The sequence below is a fragment of the Prenolepis imparis genome, unplaced genomic scaffold (assembly GCF_030444845.1).
Source record: "Prenolepis imparis isolate NDT839.2.m4 unplaced genomic scaffold, iyPreImpa1.0 SCAF_5, whole genome shotgun sequence".
Lineage (NCBI taxonomy): Eukaryota > Metazoa > Arthropoda > Insecta > Hymenoptera > Formicidae > Prenolepis > Prenolepis imparis.
Window position 1 is genome coordinate 14,792,100 of NW_028141163.1, and position 18,734 is coordinate 14,810,833.

Consider the following 18,734-nt stretch of genomic DNA (forward strand, 5'->3'; position numbering starts at 1 on the left):
GTATAATCGATGAATTTTTGGCTCGTCTTAAAATATTAGAAATTGATACATTTATGCCGCTGACCCTATGCGACGCATCCTTAATTTATGTATAGCAAATGAAAAAGTTTGTACGCTGTTGTCTGCTTGGTATCAAAAGATTCTATAATCAATGTATTATTAAAATGTATAATCGATGAATTTTTGGCTCGTCTTAAAATATTAGAAATCGATACTTTTTTACCGCTGACCCTATGCGACGCAACCTTATTTTATGTATATCAAGTTAAAAAATTTGTACGCTGGTGCCTGTTTGGTACCAAATGATTCTGTAATCAATGTACTATTAAAATGTATAATCGATGAATTTTTGGCTCGTCTTAAAATATTAGAAATCGATACTTTTTTACCGCTGACCTCATGCGACGCAACCTTATTTTATGTATATCAAGTTAAAAAATTTGTACGCAGGTGTCTGTTTGGTACCAAATGGTTCTGTAATCAATGTACTATTAAAATGTATAATCGATGAATTTTTGGCTCGTCTTAAAATATTAGAAATCGATACTTTTTTACCGCTGACCCTATGCGACGCAACCTTATTTTATGTATATCAAGTTAAATAATTTGTACGCTGGTGTCTGTTTGGTACCAAATGATTGTGTAATCAATGTACTATTAAAATGTATAATCGATGAATTTTTGGCTCGTCTTTAAATATTTGAAATCGATACTTTTTTACCGCTGACCCCATTCGACGCATCCTTAATTTATGTATAGCAAATGAAAAAGTTTGTACGCTGTTGTCTGCTTGGTACCAAAAGATTCTGTAATCAATGTACTATTAAAATGTATAATGGATGAATTTTTGGCTCGTCTTTAAATATTAGAAATCGATACTTTTTTACCGCTGACCCCATGCGACGCAACCTTATTTTATGTATATCAAGTTAAAAAATTTGTACGCTGGTGTCTGTTTGGTACCAAATGATTCTGTAATCAATGTACTATTAAAATGTATAATCGATGAATTTTTGGCTCGTCTTTAAATATTTGAAATCGATACTTTTTTACCGCTGACCCCATTCGACGCAACTTTATTTTATGTATATCAAGTTAAAAAATTTGTACGCTGGTGTCTTCATGGTACCAAATGATTGTGTAATCAATGTACTATTAAAATGTATAATCGATGAATTTTTGGCTCGTCTTTAAATATTTGAAATCGATACTTTTTTACCGCTGACCCCATTCGACGCAACTTTATTTTATGTATATCAAGTTAAAAAATTTGTACGCTGGTGTCTGCATGGTATCAAAAGATTCTGTAATCAATGTATTATTAAAATGTATAATGGATGAATTTTTGGCTCGTCTTTAAATATTAGAAATCCATACTTTTTTACCGCTGACCCTATGCGACGCAACCTTATTTTATGTATATCAAGTTAAAAAATTTGTACGCTGGTGTCTGTTTGGTACCAAATGGTTCTGTGATCAATGTACTATTAAAATGTATAATCGATGAATTTTTGGCTCGTCTTAAAATATTAGAAATCGATACTTTTTTTACCGCTGACCCTATGCGACGCATCCTTATTTTATGTTTATCGTATTAAAAAATTTGTACGCTGGTGTCTGCATGGTACCAAAAGATTCTGTAATCAATGTACTATTAAAATGTATAATCGATGAATTTTTGGCTCGTCTTTAAATATTAGAAATCGATACTTTTTTACCGCTGACCCTATGCGACGCAACCTTATATTATGTATATCAAGTTAAAAAATTTGTACGCTGGTGTCTGCTTGGTACCAAAAGATTCTATAATCAATGTATTATTAAAATGTATAATCGATGAATTTTTGGCTCGTCTTAAAATATTAGAAATTGATACATTTATGCCGCTGACCCTATGCGACGCATCCTTAATTTATGTATAGCAAATGAAAAAGTTTGTACGCTGTTGTCTGCTTGGTATGAAAAGATTCTATAATCAATGTATTATTAAAATGTATAATCGATGAATTTTTGGCTCGTCTTAAAATATTAGAAATCGATACTTTTTTACCGCTGACCCTATGCGACGCAACCTTATTTTATGTATATCAAGTTAAAAAATTTGTACGCTGGTGCCTGTTTGGTACCAAATGATTCTGTAATCAATGTACTATTAAAATGTATAATCGATGAATTTTTGGCTCGTCTTAAAATATTAGAAATCGATACTTTTTTACCGCTGACCCTATGCGACGCAACCTTATTTTATGTATATCAAGTTAAATAATTTGTACGCTGGTGTCTGTTTGGTACCAAATGATTGTGTAATCAATGTACTATTAAAATGTATAATCGATGAATTTTTGGCTCGTCTTTAAATATTTGAAATCGATACTTTTTTACCGCTGACCCCATTCGACGCATCCTTAATTTATGTATAGCAAATGAAAAAGTTTGTACGCTGTTGTCTGCTTGGTACCAAAAGATTCTGTAATCAATGTACTATTAAAATGTATAATGGATGAATTTTTGGCTCGTCTTTAAATATTAGAAATCGATACTTTTTTACCGCTGACCCCATGCGACGCAACCTTATTTTATGTATATCAAGTTAAAAAATTTGTACGCTGGTGTCTGTTTGGTACCAAATGGTTCTGTAATCAATGTACTATTAAAATGTATAATCGATGAATTTTTGGCTCGTCTTAAAATATTAGAAATCGATACTTTTTTACCGCTGACCCCATTCGACGCAACTTTATTTTATGTATATCAAGTTAAAAAATTTGTACGCTGGTGTCTGTTTGGTACCAAATGATTCTGTAATCAATGTACTATTAAAATGTATAATCGATGAATTTTTGGCTCGTCTTAAAATATTAGAAATCGATACTTTTTTACCGCTGACCCTATGCGACGCAACCTTATTTTATGTATATCAAGTTAAAAAATTTGTACGCTGGTGTCTGCATGGTATCAAAAGATTCTGTAATCAATGTACTATTAAAATGTATAATCGATGAATTTTTGGCTCGTCTTAAAATATTAGAAATCGATACCTTTTTACCGCTGATCCTATGCGACGCATCCTTAATTTATGTATAGCAAATGAAAAAGTTTGTATGCTGTTGTCTGCTTGGTACCAAAAGATTCTGTAATCAATGTACTATTAAAATGTATAATGGATGAATTTTTGGCTCGTCTTAAAATATTAGAATTCCATACTTTTTTACCGCTGACCCTATGCGACGCAACCTTATTTTATGTATATCAAGTTAAAAAATTTGTATGCTGTTGTCTGCTTGGTACCAGAAGATTCTGTAATCAATGTACTATTAAAATGTATAATGGATGAATTTTTGGCTCGTCTTTAAATATTAGAAATCGATACTTTTTTACCGCTGACCTCATGCGACGCAACCTTATTTTATGTATATCAAGTTAAAAAATTTGTACGCAGGTGTCTGTTTGGTACCAAATGGTTCTGTAATCAATGTACTATTAAAATGTATAATCGATGAATTTTTGGCTCGTCTCAAAAATATTAGAAATCGATACTTTTTTACCGCTGACCCTATGCGACGCATACTTAATTTATGTATAGCACATGAAAAAGTTTGTACGCTGTTGTCTGCTTGGTACCAAAAGATTCTGTAATCAATGTATTATTAAAATGTATAATCGATGAATTTTTGGCTCGTCTTAAAATATTAGAAACTCATACTTTTTTGACGCGGACCCTGTGCGACGCATCCTTATTTTATGTTTATCATATTAAAAAATTTGTACGCTGGTGTCTGCATGGTACCAAAAGATTCTGTAATCAATGTACTATTTAAATGTATAATCGATGAATTTTTGGCTCGTCTCAAAATATTAGAAATCGATACTTTTTTACCGCTGACCCTATGCGACGCACACTTAATTTATGTATAGCACATGAAAAAGTTTGTACGCTGTTGTCTGCTTGGTACCAAAAGATTCTGTAATCAATGTATTATTAAAATGTATAATCGATGAATTTTTGGCTCGTCTCAAAATATTAGAAATCGATACTTTTTTACCGCTGACCCTATGCGACGCACGCTTAATTTATGTATAGCACATGAAAAAGTTTGTACGCTGTTGTCTGCTTGGTACCAAAAGATTCTGTAATCAATGTATTATTAAAATGTATAATAGATGAATTTTTGGCTCGTCTTAAAATATTAGAAACTCATACTTTTTTGACGCGGACCCTGTGCGACGCATCCTTATTTTATGTTTATCATATTAAAAAATTTGTACGCTGGTGTCTGCTTCGTACCAAATAATTCTGTAATCAATGTACTATTAAAATGTATAATCGATGAATTTTTTGCTCGTCTTAAAATATTTGAAATCGATACTTTTTTACCGCTGACCCTATGCGACGCACCCTTAATTTATGTATAGCACATGAAAAAGTTTGTACGCTGTTGTCTGCTTGGTACCAAAAGATTCTGTAATCAATGTATTATTAAAATGTATAATCGATGAATTTTTGGCTCGTCTTAAAATATTAGAAATCGATACTTTTTTACCGCTGACCCTATGCGACGCACGCTTAATTTATGTATAGCACATGAAAAAGTTTGTACGCTGTTGTCTGCTTGGTACCAAAAGATTCTGTAATCAATGTATTATTAAAATGTATAATAGATGAATTTTTGGCTCGTCTTAAAATATTAGAAACTCATACTTTTTTACCGCTGACCCTATGCGACGCACCCTTAATTTAAGTATAGCATATGAAAAAGTTTGTACGCTGTTGTCTGCTTGGTACCAAAAGATTCTGTAATCAATGTACTATTAATATGTATAATCGATGAATTTTTGGCTCGTCGTAAAATATTAGAAACTCTTACTTTTTTGACGCGGACCCTGTGCGACGCATCCTTATTTTATGTTTATCGTATTAAAAAATTTGTACGCTGGTGTCTGCATGGTACCAAAAGATTCTGTAATCAATGTACTATTTAAATGTATAATCGATGAATTTTTGGCTCGTCTTAAAATATTAGAAATCGATACTTTTTTACCGCTGACCCTATGCGACGCACGCGTAATTTATGTATAGCACATGAAAAAGTTTGTACGCTGTTGTCTGCTTGGTATCAAAAGATTCTGTAATCAATGTATTATTAAAATGTATAATAGATGAATTTTTGGCTCGTCTTAAAATATTAGAAACTCATACTTTTTTGACGCGGACCCTGTGCGACGCATCCTTATTTTATGTTTATCATATTAAAAAAATTGTACGCTGGTGTCTGCTTGGTACCAAATAATTCTGTAATCAATGTACTATTAAAATGTATAATCGATGAATTTTTGGCTCGTCTTAAAATATTAGAAATCGATACTTTTTTACCGCTGACCCTATGCGACGCGCCGTGAATTTAAGTATAGCACAAGAAAAAGTTTGTACGCTGTTGTCTGCTTGGTACCAAAAGATTCTGTAATCAATGTATTATTAAAATGTATAATCGATGAATTTTTGGCTCGTCGTAAAATATTAGAAACTCATACTTTTTTGACGCGGACCCTGTGCGACGCATCCTTATTTTATGTTTATCATATTAAAAAATTTGTACGCTGGTGTCTGCTTGGTACCAAATAATTCTGTAATCAATGTACTATTAAAATGTATAATCGATGAATTTTTGGCTCGTCTCAAAATATTAGAAATCGATACTTTTTTACCGCTGACCCTATGCGACGCACGCTTAATTTATGTATAGCACATGAAAAAGTTTGTACGCTGTTGTCTGCTTGGTACCAAAAGATTCTGTAATCAATGTATTATTAAAATGTATAATAGATGAATTTTTGGCTCGTCTTAAAATATTAGAAACTCATACTTCTTTGACGCGGACCCTGTGCGACGCATCCTTATTTTATGTTTATCATATTAAAAAATTTGTACGCTGGTGTCTGCTTGGTACCAAATAATTCTGTAATTAATGTACTATTAAAATGTATAATCGATGAATTTTTGGCTCGTCTTAAAATATTAGAAATCGATACTTTTTTACCGCTGACCCTATGCGACGCACGCTTAATTTATGCATAGCACATGAAAAAGTTTGTACGCTGTTGTCTGCTTGGTACCAAAAGATTCTGTAATCAATGTATTATTAAAATGTATAATCGATGAATTTTTGGCTCGTCTTAAAATATTAGAAATCGATACTTTTTTACCGCTGACCCTATGCGACGCACGCTTAATTTATGTATAGCACATGAAAAAGTTTGTACGCTGTTGTCTGCTTGGTACCAAAAGATTCTGTAATCAATGTATTATTAAAATGTATAATAGATGAATTTTTGGCTCGTCTTAAAATATTAGAAACTCATACTTTTTTACCGCTGACCCTATGCGACGCACCCTTAATTTAAGTATAGCATATGAAAAAGTTTGTACGCTGTTGTCTGCTTGGTACCAAAAGATTCTGTAATCAATGTACTATTAATATGTATAATCGATGAATTTTTGGCTCGTCGTAAAATATTAGAAACTCATACTTTTTTGACGCGGACCCTGTGCGACGCATCTTTATTTTATGTTTATCATATTAAAAAATTTGTACGCTGGTGTCTGCTTGGTACCAAATAATTCTGTAATCAATGTACTATTAAAATGTATAATCGATGAATTTTTGGCTCGTCTTAAAATATTAGAAATCGATACTTTTTTACCGCTGACCCTATGCGACGCACACTTAATTTATGTATAGCACATGAAAAAGTTTGTACGCTGTTGTCTGCTTGGTACCAAAAGATTCTGTAATCAATGTATTATTAAAATGTATAATCGATGAATTTTTGGCTCGTCTTAAAATATTAGAAATCGATACTTTTTTACCGCTGACCCTATGCGACGCGCCGTTAATTTAAGTATAGCACAAGAAAAAGTTTGTACGCTGTTGTCTGCTTGGTACCAAAAGATTCTGTAATCAATGTATTATTAAAATGTATAATCGATGAATTTTTGGCTCGTCTTAAACTATTAGAAAATCATATTTTTTTGACGCGGACCCTGTGCGACGCATCCTTATTTTATGTTTATCGTATTAAAAAATTTGTACGCTGGTGTCTGCATGGTACCAAAAGATTCTGTAATCAATGTACTATTTAAATGTATAATCGAAGAATTTTTGGCTCGTCTCAAAATATTAGAAATCGATACTTTTTTACCGCTGAACCTATGCGACGCACACTTAATTTATGTATAGCACATGAAAAAGTTTGTACGCTGTTGTCTGCTTGGTACCAAAAGATTCTGTAATCAATGTATTATTAAAATGTATAATCGATGAATTTTTGGCTCGTCTTAAAATATTAGAAACTCATACTTTTTTGACGCGGACCCTGTGCGACGCATCCTTATTTTATGTTTATCATATTAAAAAATTTGTACGCTGGTGTCTGCTTGGTACCAAATAATTCTGTAATTAATGTACTATTAAAATGTATAATCGATGAATTTTTGGCTCGTCTTAAAATATTAGAAATCGATACTTTTTTACCGCTAACCCTATGCGACGCACGCTTAATTTATGCATAGCACATGAAAAAGTTTGTACGCTGTTGTCTGCTTGGTACCAAAAGATTCTGTAATCAATGTATTATTAAAATGTATAATCGATGAATTTTTGGCTCGTCTTAAAATATTTGAAATCGATACTTTTTTACCGCTGACCCTATGCGACGCACGCTTAATTTATGTATAGCACATGAAAAAGTTTGTACGCTCTTGTCTGCTTGGTACCAAAAGATTCTGTAATCAATGTATTATTAAAATGTATAATAGATGAATTTTTGGCTCGTCTTAAAATATTAGAAACTCATACTTTTTTACCGCTGACCCTATGCGACGCACCCTTAATTTAAGTATAGCATATGAAAAAGTTTGTACGCTGTTGTCTGCTTGGTACCAAAAGATTCTGTAATCAATGTACTATTAATATGTATAATCGATGAATTTTTGGCTCGTCGTAAAATATTAGAAAATCATACTTTTTTGACGCGGACCCTGTGCGACGCATCCTTATTTTATGTTTATCGTATTAAAAAATTTGTACGCTGGTGTCTGCATGGTACCAAAAGATTCTGTAATCAATGTACTATTTAAATGTATAATTGATGAATTTTTGGCTCGTCTCAAAATATTAGAAATCGATACTTTTTTACCGCTGACCCTATGCGACGCACACTTAATTTATGTATAGCACATGAAAAAGTTTGTACGCTGTTGTCTGCTTGGTACCAAAAGATTCTGTAATCAATGTAGTATTAAAATGTATAATCGATGAATTTTTGGCTCGTCTTAAAATATTAGAAACTCATACTTTTTTGACGCGGACCCTGTGCGACGCATCCTTATTTTATGTTTATCATATTAAAAAATTTGAACGCTGGTGTCTGCTTGGTACCAAATAATTCTGTAGTCAATGTACTATTAAAATGTATAATCGATGAATTTTTGGCTCGTCTTAAAATATTAGAAATCGATACTTTTTTGACGCGGACCCTGTGCGACGCATCCTTATTTTATGTTTATCGTATTAAAAAATTTGTACGCTGGTGTCTGCATGGTACCAAAAGATTCTGTAATCAATGTACTATTTAAATGTATAATCGATGAATTTTTGGCTCGTCTCAAAATATTAGAAATCGATACTTTTTTACCGCTGACCCTATGCGACGCACACTTAATTTATGTATAGCACATGAAAAAGTTTGTACGCTGTTGTCTGCTTGGTACCAAAAGATTCTGTAATCAATGTATTATTAAAATGTATAATCGATGAATTTTTGGCTCGTCTTAAAATATTAGAAACTCATACTTTTTTGACGCGGATCCTGTGCGACGCATCCTTATTTTATGTTTATCATATTAAAAAATTTGTACGCTGGTGTCTGCTTGGTACCAAATAATTCTGTAATCAATGTACTATTAAAATGTATAATCGATGAATTTTTGGCTCGTCGTAAAATATTAGAAACTCATACTTTTTTGACGCGGACCCTGTGCGACGCATCCTTATTTTATGTTTATCATATTAAAAAATTTGTACGCTGGTGTCTGCTTGGTACCAAATAATTCTGTAATCAATGTACTATTAAAATGTATAATCGATGAATTTTTGGCTCGTCTTAAAATATTAGAAATCGATACTTTTTTACCGCTGACCCTATGCGACGCACGCTTAACTTATGTATAGCACATGAAAAAGTTCGTACGCTGTTGTCTGCTTGGTACCAAAAGATTCTGTAATCAATGTATTATTAAAATGTATAATAGATGAATTTTTGGCTCGTCTTAAAATATTAGAAACTCATACTTTTTTGACGCGGACCCTGTGCGACGCATCCTTATTTTATGTTTATCATATTAAAAAATTTGTACGCTGGTGTCTGCTTGGTAGCAAATAATTCTGTCATCAATGTACTATTAAAATGTATAATCGATGAATTTTTGGCTCGTCTTAAAATATTAGAAATCGATACTTTTTTACCGCTGACCCTATGCGACGCACGCTTAATTTATGTATAGCACATGAAAAAGTTTGTACGCTGTTGTCTGCTTGGTACCAAAAGATTCTGTAATCAATGTATTATTAAAATGTATAATAGATGAATTTTTGGCTCGTCTTAAAATATTAGAAACTCATACTTCTTTGACGCGGACCCTGTGCGACGCATCCTTATTTTATGTTTATCATATTAAAAAATTTGTACGCTGGTGTCTGCTTGGTACCAAATAATTCTGTAATCAATGTACTATTAAAATGTATAATCGATGAATTTTTGGCTCGTCTTAAAATATTAGAAATCGATACTTTTTTACCGCTGACCCTATGCGACGCGCCGTTAATTTAAGTATAGCACAAGAAAAAGTTTGTACGCTGTTGTCTGCTTGGTACCAAAAGATTCTGTAATCAATGTATTATTAAAATGTATAATCGATGAATTTTTGGCTCGTCTTAAAATATTAGAAAATCATACTTTTTTGACGCGGACCCTGTGCGACGCATCCTTATTTTATGTTTATCGTATTAAAAAATTTGTACGCTGGTGTCTGCATGGTACCAAAAGATTCTGTAATCAATGTACTATTTAAATGTATAATCGATGAATTTTTGGCTCGTCTCAAAATATTAGAAATCGATACTTTTTTACCGCTGACCCTATGCGACGCACACTTAATTTATGTATAGCACATGAAAAAGTTTGTACGCTGTTGTCTGCTTGGTACCAAAAGATTCTGTAATCAATGTATTATTAAAATGTATAATCGATGAATTTTTGGCTCGTCTTAAAATATTAGAAACTCATACTTTTTTGACGCGGATCCTGTGCGACGCATCCTTATTTTATGTTTATCATATTAAAAAATTTGTACGCTGGTGTCTGCTTGGTACCAAATAATTCTGTAATCAATGTACTATTAAAATGTATAATCGATGAATTTTTGGCTCGTCGTAAAATATTAGAAACTCATACTTTTTTGACGCGGACCCTGTGCGACGCATCCTTATTTTATGTTTATCCTATTAAAAAATTTGTACGCTGGTGTCTGCTTGGTACCAAATAATTCTGTAATCAATGTACTATTAAAATGTATAATCGATGAATTTTTGGCTCGTCTTAAAATATTAGAAATCGATACTTTTTTACCGCTGACCCTATGCGACGCACGCTTAACTTATGTATAGCACATGAAAAAGTTTGTACGCTGTTGTCTGCTTGGTACCAAAAGATTCTGTAATCAATGTATTATTAAAATGTATAATAGATGAATTTTTGGCTAGTCTTAAAATATTAGAAACTCATACTTTTTTGACGCGGACCCTGTGCGACGCATCCTTATTTTATGTTTATCATATTAAAAAATTTGTACGCTGGTGTCTGCTTGGTAGCAAATAATTCTGTCATCAATGTACTATTAAAATGTATAATCGATGAATTTTTGGCTCGTCTTAAAATATTAGAAATCGATACTTTTTTACCGCTGACCCTATGCGACGCACGCTTAATTTATGTATAGCACATGAAAAAGTTTGTACGCTGTTGTCTGCTTGGTACCAAAAGATTCTGTAATCAATGTATTATTAAAATGTATAATAGATGAATTTTTGGCTCGTCTTAAAATATTAGAAACTCATACTTCTTTGACGCGGACCCTGTGCGACGCATCCTTATTTTATGTTTATCATATTAAAAAATTTGTACGCTGGTGTCTGCTTGGTACCAAATAATTCTGTAATCAATGTACTATTAAAATGTATAATCGATGAATTTTTGGCTCGTCTTAAAATATTAGAAATCGATACTTTTTTACCGCTGACCCTATGCGACGCGCCGTTAATTTAAGTATAGCACAAGAAAAAGTTTGTACGCTGTTGTCTGCTTGGTACCAAAAGATTCTGTAATCAATGTATTATTAAAATGTATAATCGATGAATTTTTGGCTCGTCTTAAAATATTAGAAAATCATACTTTTTTGACGCGGACCCTGTGCGACGCATCCTTATTTTATGTTTATCGTATTAAAAAATTTGTACGCTGGTGTCTGCATGGTACCAAAAGATTCTGTAATCAATGTACTATTTAAATGTATAATCGATGAATTTTTGGCTCGTCTCAAAATATTAGAAATCGATACTTTTTTACCGCTGACCCTATGCGACGCACACTTAATTTATGTATAGCACATGAAAAAGTTTGTACGCTGTTGTCTGCTTGGTACCAAAAGATTCTGTAATCAATGTATTATTAAAATGTATAATCGATGAATTTTTGGCTCGTCTTAAAATATTAGAAACTCATACTTTTTTGACGCGGACCCTGTGCGACGCATCCTTATTTTATGTTTATCATATTAAAAAATTTGTACGCTGGTGTCTGCTTGGTACCAAATAATTCTGTAATTAATGTACTATTAAAATGTATAATCGATGAATTTTTGGCTCGTCTTAAAATATTAGAAATCGATACTTTTTTACCGCTGACCCTATGCGACGCACGCTTAATTTATGCATAGCACATGAAAAAGTTTGTACGCTGTTGTCTGCTTGGTACCAAAAGATTCTGTAATCAATGTATTATTAAAATGTATAATCGATGAATTTTTGGCTCGTCTTAAAATATTAGAAATCGATACTTTTTTACCGCTGACCCTATGCGACGCACCCTTAATTTAAGTATAGCATATGAAAAAGTTTGTACGCTGTTGTCTGCTTGGTACCAAAAGATTCTGTAATCAATGTACTATTAATATGTATAATCGATGAATTTTTGGCTCGTCGTAAAATATTAGAAACTCATACTTTTTTGACGCGGACCCTGTGCGACGCATCCTTATTTTATGTTTATCATATTAAAAAATTTGTACGCTGGTGTCTGCTTGGTACCAAATAATTCTGTAATCAATGTACTATTAAAATGTATAATCGATGAATTTTTGGCTCGTCTTAAAATATTAGAAATCGATACTTTTTTACCGCTGACCCTATGCGACGCACACTTAATTTATGTATAGCACATGAAAAAGTTTGTACGCTGTTGTCTGCTTGGTACCAAAAGATTCTGTAATCAATGTATTATTAAAATGTATAATCGATGAATTTTTGGCTCGTCTTAAAATATTAGAAAATCATACTTTTTTGACGCGGACCCTGTGCGACGCATCCTTATTTTATGTTTATCGTATTAAAAAATTTGTACGCTGGTGTCTGCATGGTACCAAAAGATTCTGTAATCAATGTACTATTTAAATGTATAATCGATGAATTTTTGGCTCGTCTCAAAATATTAGAAATCGATACTTTTTTACCGCTGACCCTATGCGACGCACGCTTAATTTATGTATAGCACATGAAAAAGTTTGTACGCTGTTGTCTGCTTGGTACCAAAAGATTCTGTAATCAATGTATTATTAAAATGTATAATAGATGAATTTTTGGCTCGTCTTAAAATATTAGAAACTCATACTTCTTTGACGCGGACCCTGTGCGACGCATCCTTATTTTATGTTTATCATATTAAAAAATTTGTACGCTGGTGTCTGCTTGGTACCAAATAATTCTGTAATCAATGTACTATTAAAATGTATAATCGATGAATTTTTGGCTCGTCTTAAAATATTAGAAATCGATACTTTTTTACCGCTGACCCTATGCGACGCGCCGTTAATTTAAGTATAGCACAAGAAAAAGTTTGTACGCTGTTGTCTGCTTGGTACCAAAAGATTCTGTAATCAATGTATTATTAAAATGTATAATCGATGAATTTTTGGCTCGTCTTAAAATATTAGAAAATCATACTTTTTTGACGCGGACCCTGTGCGACGCATCCTTATTTTATGTTTATCGTATTAAAAAATTTGTACGCTGGTGTCTGCATGGTACCAAAAGATTCTGTAATCAATGTACTATTTAAATGTATAATCGATGAATTTTTGGCTCGTCTCAAAATATTAGAAATCGATACTTTTTTACCGCTGACCCTATGCGACGCACACTTAATTTATGTATAGCACATGAAAAAGTTTGTACGCTGTTGTCTGCTTGGTACCAAAAGATTCTGTAATCAATGTATTATTAAAATGTATAATCGATGAATTTTTGGCTCGTCTTAAAATATTAGAAACTCATACTTTTTTGACGCGGACCCTGTGCGACGCATCCTTATTTTATGTTTATCATATTAAAAAATTTGTACGCTGGTGTCTGCTTGGTACCAAATAATTCTGTAATTAATGTACTATTAAAATGTATAATCGATGAATTTTTGGCTCGTCTTAAAATATTAGAAATCGATACTTTTTTACCGCTGACCCTATGCGACGCACGCTTAATTTATGCATAGCACATGAAAAAGTTTGTACGCTGTTGTCTGCTTGGTACCAAAAGATTCTGTAATCAATGTATTATTAAAATGTATAATCGATGAATTTTTGGCTCGTCTTAAAATATTAGAAATCGATACTTTTTTACCGCTGACCCTATGCGACGCACGCTTAATTTATGTATAGCACATGAAAAAGTTTGTACGCTGTTGTCTGCTTGGTACCAAAAGATTCTGTAATCAATGTATTATTAAAATGTATAATAGATGAATTTTTGGCTCGTCTTAAAATATTAGAAACTCATACTTTTTTACCGCTGACCCTATGCGACGCACCCTTAATTTAAGTATAGCATATGAAAAAGTTTGTACGCTGTTGTCTGCTTGGTACCAAAAGATTCTGTAATCAATGTACTATTAATATGTATAATCGATGAATTTTTGGCTCGTCGTAAAATATTAGAAACTCATACTTTTTTGACGCGGACCCTGTGCGACGCATCCTTATTTTATGTTTATCATATTAAAAAATTTGTACGCTGGTGTCTGCTTGGTACCAAATAATTCTGTAATCAATGTACTATTAAAATGTATAATCGATGAATTTTTGGCTCGTCTTAAAATATTTGAAATCGATACTTTTTTACCGCTGACCCTATGCGACGCACCCTTAATTTATGTATAGCACATGAAAAAGTTTGTACGCTGTTGTCTGCTTGGTACCAAAAGATTCTGTAATCAATGTATTATTAAAATGTATAATCGATGAATTTTTGGCTCGTCTTAAAATATTAGAAACTCATACTTTTTTGACGCGGACCCTGTGCGACGCATCCTTATTTTATGTTTATCGTATTAAAAAATTTGTACGCTGGTGTCTGCATGGTACCGAAAGATTCTGTAATCAATGTACTATTAAAATGTATAATCGATGAATTTTTGGCTCGTCTTAAAATATTGGAAATCGATACTTTTTACCGCTGACTCTATGCGACGCAATCTTATTTTATGTATATCAAGTTAAAAGGTTTAAAAAGTTACAATTTTTTATAATTTTCACTAACTTTATTGTGTTTGAATAAGTTTTAATACAGTCAATGAAAACAAATTTTATATGAACGTTCTATATGATTCTAATTCAATAGGATTATTTTTATCTGTTCTACATGTCCACAACAGATTGCCCATTTTTACCGAAATACCCTGTATATATTTATATCAATCTGAATGTTTATTTTCATTGTACAGTTAAAATATGTTCATAATCTTTCAATATTTTATTTAAATAAATTATAAATTTAAATGACATCACGGTTTTTGCTCATATAGTTGACTCATGAGTACTTCCTAATTAAAGTTAGAGAAATCTCTTATGTCAATAAAATATAAACCTTTTCTTTCAGAATTGAAAAAGAAAAACTGCAAATAAGTAATCAAAAAAGAAAAAGGCACACAACCAATTTTAACAAATATATAGATTCAGATGAATCTGAAAAAGAAAATATTAATACAAACAAAATACAAATAAAAAATATAATTCCACAATCAAAACAAAATATACCAATCTTAAAAAACGGCAATTACCTTCAAAAAATAAAATTAAAAAAAAAATCTGTAAAAATTATAAATACATGCGCATATGATAGTTTGTGTCAATCTCTTTTGATTGTATATTATAATATGGAACATATTAGAATTTTTATAGAAGAATGAGCAGTATATGTTCCAATATTTAAAATGATAATTGATATTTTCAAAACAGGTTTGATTTAAATATATTTAATTTTTCTTTTTACTTAATAGTAATCAATATATTTATTCATATTAAATATTATTGTGAAGGAAGTATCTATTACAAAATTGAGTGTTACATATATATTTATGTTTTTATATGTTGCTCTATCAGTTTATGAGGTAATTGCGATTAAGAGAGTCTATTTAACGTTAAGCAAGTTTATATTAACTAAAAATTTGCCCTAAACGGTTGAATAAAATTGGAAATAAGTTATTCATAAATATGGCATTCAATTTTGCGATAGAACTTTTTGGCAATAATCAGTGGCTAATTTTCTGATATAGTAAGACAATTATTTTTAATGAGTAATCTCTTTTATGCACAGGTATTACATCGGAAACATATAGACTACGAGCTGAGATTTTGTCTAATATATTTACAAACGTTCAAGGCAAAATGAATATAATTAATTGTTATTGTAGTGTTGGCTACGTTACAAATAAAACAATGATAAATTGTCCAAGCATTGAGCAAGAAATATTTTGCGCAAATGGGTGTACAAAAAAGCGCAACATTATAAATACATTACTCCTGGAAGATAGAACATTATTAGAAAGATCATTTGATGACGCAATTGAAAACTATTTAAACTTGACGTCTAAAATTTCAAAAAATTGCCAAATATGTTTTTCGAGTACTGCAGATAAAGTTACAGCAGCAGGTAAATATTACATTTAAATTTGATTAATTTTGTATATTTTAATAAATTTATAATTTATATTTTATTTATTTACTTAATTATTATATTCATTATATAATTTGTATATATATTTATTTAATTATTATATTAATTATATAATTAATATTTATTTATTTAATTTATATTTTTTTTAGGTCCGTTGATTTTTATCGAAACGTACAATATAGATGGAAGAGAAAAATACTTCAGGTTATAAGATCTACCCACGCAATTCAAATTATTAATTGATAAGCAAATAAATATCTATATACTTTCTGGAGTAATTAATTATAAAGGGCCACATCAAATCAAATCTCATGAAAACTCATCAGGACATTTTACAACATTATGTTTTCATTATGAAAAGAAAACATGGATTGAGTATGATGATATGCGAAACGAAGAAATAATAAAACCTGATACTTTTAAGTCAAATCCGCAATTACTATTATATGTTTTAAATAAATTATAAAATTGTATAATTGTGTATAATTAAATTTAAATTAAATATTAATTAAATAAAAATAATATAAATATTTTTTACATTATTCTTTAATTATTATTCTTATTTTTATCTGTTTAAATAATGTATAAAATATATAAAATAATAATAATGTAAAAATATATAACAAATAATATAAAGTAATAATGTAAAAAAAAAATATATATATGTATAACTATAGAACAGACTGCACTATCTCTGCAGTAATATGTGTCATTTATGTCCAAAAAATCATCTGAGTTAATAGGGGAATATAAATATATATATATACATTTATGTACGCATTTATATATATATACATTATACATTTATGTACGCATTTATATATATACATATATATACATTTATGTACGCATTTATATATATATATACATTTATATACGCATTTATATATATATTCATTTATGTGCGCATTTATATATATATATACATTTATATATATATACATTTATGTACACATTTATTGAATTAATATACACGATTAATATTTTTGACAGTTATCAGCTGATTTCTGTCAAAAAATATTAATCATGGATAAAGTATTATAACATGTTATATTATATTAGGTACACTTACAAAATATTATTATTTTAATTATAATAATATGTTGTAAATATGTAAATAATATTATATGAGTATGTTATAATATATACTTGTAATATAAACTTATTTGTCCGCGATTAATATTTTATGACAAAAATTAGCTGATAACTGTCAAAAATATTAATCATTAAATAAACTTTATATAAAAATATCATTCTTTTTTATATAAAATCGAAGAAGGGATAATTAGAAAAAGAAATTACCAATCTTTCGATTAATCGATCATTGAAAAGATCGATTAACATCGATTAGAGCGCTTTACTCGACGTGACATTTCTAATTAAACAGTTGGCATCACTGTGGCGACATCCCGCGTAAATGTCGTGCATCGCGCCGCGCGGATCGTAGCTTCGCATAATTATAATTGTCGCGTGCTGTTCTCTCAAATATGCGTCGCATATAATTAACAAAAGCGCATAAAATATGCGTACGATTAAAAGCGGGAGTGCCCAAGTATGAAAAGTCACGTACGATTAATGTCGGGAGTCGGGAGTTTCGCACAAAGTATCACGAGATTAGAATCGGGAGTGTCGCGTGCGATTAACGTATTTACGTCGGGAGTGTCGTTCAAATTGTCGTGTAATTATTTTATTTTGCTGATTAATCATGCGCGCGCGTGATCGTATTTTTGCGAGCGTGTGTTGTGTAATGCGTAAGTGCCAAAAAGACGCTACTGAAAAGTACGAACAAAAAAGGTGGAGGAAGAGGAGGCCCGGGGAGGCATCGGGCAACGGCAGAGCCATGCGGTAAGCAGATTATAATTAAAACAAATTTATATAATATTATATATAAACATATAATTATTGTATATATATACATATATGTTTTTTTATTTGTTATAGATCAACGCTTTGTACTATAGAGCTGCTGCGCATCGTATCGGTGAGTGTAATGCATGTATACGTATATAACATTATCTGTATATATGTAGATTATAATCACCAGAAATTAACTAATACCGCGTAATTCCGAAGAGTTAAAAAATTATATGTTAATTTTATATGAAAAAAGATTTAAGATTTAATGTTAATTTTTTCATTAAAACAATGAAATACATAATTTTCTTTGATAAAAAAAGAAAATATATATATATATATATATGACAAGCAAATAAAAATATTAAATATTTTCGTTTTTTTGTTCATGTACATTTACATATTCATGAACACGATAAAAACTTTCTGTCGATTATTTCTATGTTATATATTATATTTCTTTATAGTTGAGATAAGCCAAATCTTTTATTGAATCGTCCAGAGTGTTTCTCTTCTTTATACTATCAAATTTATTAAAATGATTGC